The sequence below is a fragment of the Lagopus leucura genome, unplaced genomic scaffold, assembly GCF_019238085.1.
Source record: "Lagopus leucura isolate 7727_CA_CO unplaced genomic scaffold, USGS_WTPT01 Super-Scaffold_54, whole genome shotgun sequence".
Lineage (NCBI taxonomy): Eukaryota > Metazoa > Chordata > Aves > Galliformes > Phasianidae > Lagopus > Lagopus leucura.
In genome coordinates this window covers 4,781,769-4,788,047 of record NW_024962251.1, presented here as the reverse complement: position 1 = coordinate 4,788,047, position 6,279 = coordinate 4,781,769, and the positions used below count along the sequence as shown (strand labels likewise).

At 49.1% G+C, this 6,279-nt stretch overlaps 1 protein-coding gene across 2 annotated transcripts in view; it reads right to left on the bottom strand.

Moving 5' to 3' along the window:
- The window catches only part of ELAVL2 (ELAV like RNA binding protein 2), an 84,917-nt gene extending 79,679 nt beyond the window's left edge, over positions 1 to 5,238 (bottom strand). For both annotated transcript variants that reach the window (XM_042873888.1, XM_042873898.1), the window contains exon 1: positions 5,185 to 5,238. The gene's annotated coding sequence lies outside the window, so the exon portion shown is untranslated. The remainder of the gene's footprint in view (positions 1 to 5,184) is intronic.
- Positions 5,239 to 6,279: the final 1,041 nt, after the last annotated feature.

The window sequence follows — 6,279 nt, the reverse complement described above, 5'->3', positions numbered from 1 at the left end:
CCCCCCCCCCCCCCAAATGCACTCTATACCAAGTTACCTAAAGTTGCAGGAAACTTCAGTACAGCGGCTGGGTGTATTTGCTCCTGCCCAACTGGCACCATGCACTTACTAAAAGCTGCTTCACCATTCAGCCTTTCCCGCACCGCATCAGATCAGGCACAGCTGTTTCTGATGGGAGAGCACTGTAACTGCAAGGAAACATTCACAGGTGCACTCAGAGCACGGAGGATAAGCACAGTTCTGCACCAGCACTGAAAATGGAGGGCATGCCACAGAAATCCAAATTCGCAAGGCCCAGTTTAAACAACAGACCGGTAAACCCTTGACCTTCTACTGGTGGCTTTCGTTTCTCACTGTAGGTATTTCCTACAGCAATCCTAAATCAGAATTATTTCCTGATAGCACTTCATAGTTCCAATATTAACAAAGCAATCACACAAACATGAAATTCATATCTGATTTTACCTATATGAAGGCCTGCTAATACTACACTTCCCACGTAGGGAAGCTTCCCTATGCTTTTCCCACACAGAAAAAAAACCCTGCAGCCCTCTGAACTTCATATCCATACCTTGTATTTCCCAGTCCCAGTCCCAGAAAAAGAGTTCTTGCTGAAGGACTCAAAGCCATATATTTTTCCCTAGTGAACTTAATTTAGCCTCCATGAATGTTAAAGTTGGAGTACACCTTCTGCTCCCCTCCGAATGAAGTCAAAGCAATCCTTGAAGGTCCTTTCGCATGTGGAGGTGCAGCCCATGTGGAGCTGGCAGACACTGCTGGAGGGATCTGTTCTCCTCCCTCCCTCCTACCCCACCAACCCCCACCCCAGCAACATGGCCGAAAAACTCAGAATCAGCTCAGCATGCCACAGGAGAGCACAGAGCACAGTGGGAGGCACATCCCAAATACACCTTTGCCAACCATAACTCTGCTTTTGAAGAAAATGTGCAAGAAATGAGGCTAAAGTATTGTCAACAACGTAAGAAACAGAGATTCTACCAGTGGAAATGTCAAATTTGTACCACTTCTCCCTTTCTACAGGTGAATCTCCATTCCTTAGAAGTCAAATTAAGACACTTAACCTACAAATTTCCATAAAACCAAAAAAAACATTAGTTTTACTCATCTGCACTGTGTAATAAATCCAACTAATTTTATTTGTCGTTAAAATTTGACCAGCAGAACAACATTAAGTACTGCAACAGTCACAGAAATGGAGTTTCACCCCCATAGAACTTGCATAAATCTCTTCCAGTTCAATCCAAGGAAAGATGTAGCAAAACTCATTCCAAAAGCAAATACAGCTAGCATAAACCTGCAGAAAGGAAGCTTAATAAATACACCAGCAAGCACTCATAGCATCCAAATGTGCATCTTCTCCCATCTCACCAGTACTCCAGTATCAAGCACTCAAGAAATTATCACTTTTGAGCTGTTCAGTATCTCAACATTATCTCAATCCACTCCACACTTGACGAAGACCAAAGAGAAAACACCATGCACCTTTCAGGACTTTTATGAGCCCACAGCGTCCTCTGAACTCCACTACTTTCTAGCTTGCATCATGTACTGCAGTTTTCACCGGAATGCACCTTTTTTGCTAACCACAACAAACCAAGATTCTCAGATATTTCTGCAACATCTTAAAGCTTCATCTGCCCCAGCCTCTTGTATATGTAGCATCTGAGTCAGCAGCAAGCCAAGGACTGTAGAAGGCAGTGAGGAATCAGTATCACAGAACATTTCATGAAGTGAAGCCTAGAATTCCCTAGAATGATTCCCAGTGATCCCAAGCTGGTGCACTTCACAGCAAGGCAGTGCCAAGCAACATTTAAACTCCTTATCTCCTTGCAGACTTATTAGGAAGCTATAGTTTCTACCAAACCTGCATATGCCCAGGCTCACTGTGTCTATCAAAACAAATGAAGACCCCTGATGCTTCACTGTGGGAATACCACGAAGAACAGTGGCTCAAACAGAACAGAAAGCAGTGTGATGCTCATTTTAAGCTCCATCTGGAAAGCTTACGCTTGTTCCCAATTTGCATGTTCAAATGTAAGGAATAATGGCTTCCCATTACAATTCCTGTGATTTTATCTTTAACAGTTCCTAAAACTCTAGAAATTTTGCCAGAAAAATCATATTTGAATAATGACTTCAAAAGAATTGGTGTATGTTTAAAATTTCTAAACCTTCTCTGAGAGGTTTTTTTGTTTTGCTTTGTTTTTTTTTCCCTAATATCTGCAGTAAGAAGCTTATAACTCTTTCACCAAGTTTTTTAGAAGCAAAGAACTGAACTCTCCACCAGATGCTGGTGTTTCATGAGGGCTTCCTCCTCAGGTTCACCTTCTGCACAGAAAGCCTATGCTGAACTGAGAGAGCTTCCAAATGCAGTGTGACCAAGCTCTGACAATGTTAGCGCAACACCTGGCTGCTCAATGCCAAAATAGTGGATTCAAGGAGTCCCCACAAACCAGCAGCAAAGCCTGCAGCAGAATGAAAGCAGGGTGCTTAGCATTGGCAACTCCCATGCTCAGTGCTCACACCTCCTTGAGCTGCTGAAGTCCTCAAGAGACCAATCTGCCTCTCTGTGGTATTCTACCACTCAAAACTTAGGTTGACTTCAAATTCAGCAAGAAACTGGACAACAACACATCTTGATCTAGCCCAAGGGGTGGAGCAGCTGGAAGCTCCATTACCCTGGTTTCACCAGGCTAATCCTTCTCCGATAAATTAGACAGATTTGAGCAGATGAGATCAAAAGTTGCTTCCTTCAAAATTCCAACTGCAGACAGCAAAACCCAAACCAACATCAGCTGATCCTGCTGATAGCACTGATTTCTGTCAGGACAAGAACCCCGTGCATAACGCTGTGTTCTTACTTTTAAACTCATAGCAGCAGCGAGTGACGTTTGCTGCCCTCTGTAGATAGCAGCATTTATTAGTGGAGCATTAGATAGAAAGCAAAGATGGCTTTAAAGTATGATTGGAACATATATTCATCAGAAATTGAATTTCTCCATTAGCAAGCATTCTGTTCTACTGCCATGAAGAACCTCAGCAACAGAAACAGAAGTCATTACACTGCAGGACAGCAAGGACTTTGTCCACAAAAGCAGCATTTTAACATCACTGCTACCAGGAGGAAGCTGAGTGTGCATCCCTGTACTATTTTTACCCGCAGAGTCCACCTCCCCAGTGGCACTGACTTATTTTAAGAAACAAAAAAGCTCAAGTATTCCTTTTAAAAATATGTTTGATCCATTCTTATCTATCTTCAACTGTGTCCCTAAATAAAGGCAGCTTAGCTTTTTCTGTCCTAAAAATCTTTTAGATTTGCAAATGTTTGAACAGGAATGAGCCCAGAGCTCCAGTGCAGGTTGCATGAAGCCACACAAAAATCTGGAAATAGCCCAAAAGCTATATGTATATATATATATATATATATACACACATATACATAACTCCAAGTCAGCAGCTCCTTGGAGTAATTTAAGCAGTGTACCTGGTGCCCGGCTCAGCTGTGGCTGTTCTGAGTCTGCGCGCAGCAGTAAGGGTACAAATTACAAAAAGGGCACTCAGGAAAGTACCTGCCCCTCCCTGCAGAACAGCATTAAGGCTAAGTCAAGAAAATAAGGAAAAGTTTATGCTTACTGCAGTACAGAGGTTAAATTTACATCAGAAATACTGTAAGAGCGTGTTTAAGCCACCAATAGGAGAGATTTATGCGTGTTGGGGAGGTATCATCTGCTAAAATGCAAGCAATTACTATTTCTGCTTCACAGAGGAAGGCTGAGACACTCTGCCAAGATAAAAAGATGAAATTAAGGCATTGCTGAGAGAAAACATCAGTTCAGGTACAGCCGCAACACATTTAATATGGTATCAAAGCTGTGCTTGGCCAGATTTTAATGAGCATGATAAAATTCCTCAACACTTTCAAGGTCATTTGTGTGTTGTCTGGAATCACAAATTCCCTCAATATACCACACCAAAAGGCTTCAACCACAGCATCTCTTTTTAAGGAAAACCAGTCTGACTGCCAATTCTGTACTTAAAAATGATTCATGAGTAATTTAACCCCAATTCACAGTCCAGCGCTCAGCTACCACCCCCAGTGCAGCAATCCCAAGAGGCCAGCAGGGAAGGAGAGGCGCTGAGCACCACTTCCAGAGCTTAAAAAAAAAACAAAAAAAAGGGAAAAAGCACCGAACCGATGCTACAGCCACACGTCTGGTGTCTGCTGGCCCAACACGTCCCCATTCACCGACGCATTTCCCCAACTCCATCAACTTCATTTAACATTCAGCGTGAATGCAGACAGAGAAAGGCAGATGAAATCGGATGGGCTGCTTTTAGTACAAAGATCGCACACCTCACTTTTGTAAAACATGTATGTGCACAGACTGATGCATACAATTTATAACAAATGCCACTTATAAGAAACCCGGACACCGAAGTTCACGATTGAGTCATCAAACCCGAGTTGTCCTCTGAACTCCCAAGTGCGGCAACGGATTACAGAGTTTTGGACTCCGACTAAACCAACTATAATAACACTAATTTTGTTTTCTTCCTTTAAAAAAAAAAAGCCCGTGGTGCCGCCCGAACCCGCACAGAACGCACTGCGCTGCGAGCGCAGCCTGCATCCCCTCGGGTGGGGGTGGAACAACTCAGCAGTACCGCTCCACGGAGCGCACAGACGGCGCGTTGAGCCCCGCAGCAAAAGTTCCTAAAACGAGGCTTTATTCAGCACCAAATCCTCGCCAAAAATTAAAGAAAGAAAGAAAGAAAGAAAAAAAACTAAACTAAAATACTACTTCGGTGCGCAAAGCGCCGGCGAGGGCGGCTCAGAAGAGCCGCGACGGCAGCCGCGCCCCGGCCCCACCCTCGGCCCCGCAGCGCTCGAAGCAACGAACGGCTCCACCAATGGTGGAGCGAGGCACGGGGAAAAGGCCAACGCCGTCGTCGGGCGATGCCGGCACCACACAAAGGGTGGGTCCGGCACAGGTGCCGCGGAAAGGTCCGCAAAAATCCTGGAGCGCGCCGCAGAACATCTACCTCGAGGAGGGGGGGGAGGGAAAGATTGGGGGAGGGTGGGGGGGCCGGGAGGGAAGGACTGTCTGTCCGCAGGGAATAGGCTGCCAGAGGTCGTAAGCGCTCGTGATGCCACGCCGCAAATACCTGGGAGCTCTCAAGTTGGGAGTGCAGCGATCCAACGCTGCCGGAAAGCCGCAGGTTACCTACGACGACAGCGCAGGGTGAGGTCTCCGTCCGCCCCACGCGGCTCCGTGCCCGCGCACCACCACCACCGCCACCTCCTCCCGCCCCGTCCCGCCGCCCCCCGCCCCGACACCCGCGTTGCATCGCGCCGCTCCGGGGGCTGCGTGGGGCCTCGCAGCCGCCCGTCCCTCAAGCTCCAACACCACCACCCGCACCCACCGATACCACCCCGCTGGAAAGATCCTGCGTCCTGCGGCGTCGGGCCGATAAAGGCGCTCACCGCCCGCCCCCGCCTGAATGACACCGCCGGCGGCCACTCAAAGAGCCCCGCGCCCGCGGGGCCGCGCCCCCGGGACCCCCCCCTTCCCTGCCCGCCCGCCGCCCGCTCCCCGCCGCAAAGAGAGCGCCGGTGCGGCGGCCGCCGGACACCTGCGCCGTTTGCTCGACGGCGGCTCCGCGCCCGCGGTATCGGGCACGCGTGGCTCTGTGCCCCTCCGCTCGGCAAAATACACAGAGAGCGTCGAAGTGCCGCTCCGTTACCAGGAACCGCTCTGTGCGGCTACCGTGCGGATCCCTTCCTTACGGCGATAGGTGGGCGCGGAGCGACGTGCGGGGCATACATTAAGCAACAATGGCAGCGCCCGGCACCGGCCCTCCGCGATGGGGCGACAAAGGGCACGGCCCGATCCGCAATGCCCCCACCACACAACTTCTCGCCGCTCTGCCCCCGCCTCCCCGCAGCTCCGCATCGGAATCGGACGGGGCGGTCACACCGAGTCTGAGCTCCGCCGCGGCCGTCCTCTCGGGCAGAGTGATGCCCGGTGCACGCACGGCCGGAGCGAAGCACGACTTACCTCCGTCCGCTCGGCTCAGAGCAAAACGTGACGGCGCAGCTCTCCCGGGTAAGGAGTGAGGGGCAGAGGGAGCGTCCGCTCAGGACAAGGCGCAAAGAGAGAAATCGCGGATAGTTCTGAAAGGGCGTGGAAAAGGGTAAAAATAAAATAATAAAACAAGCAGACATAAAGCCTCTCCCTCCCTCTCCCTGCAGTCCAACAC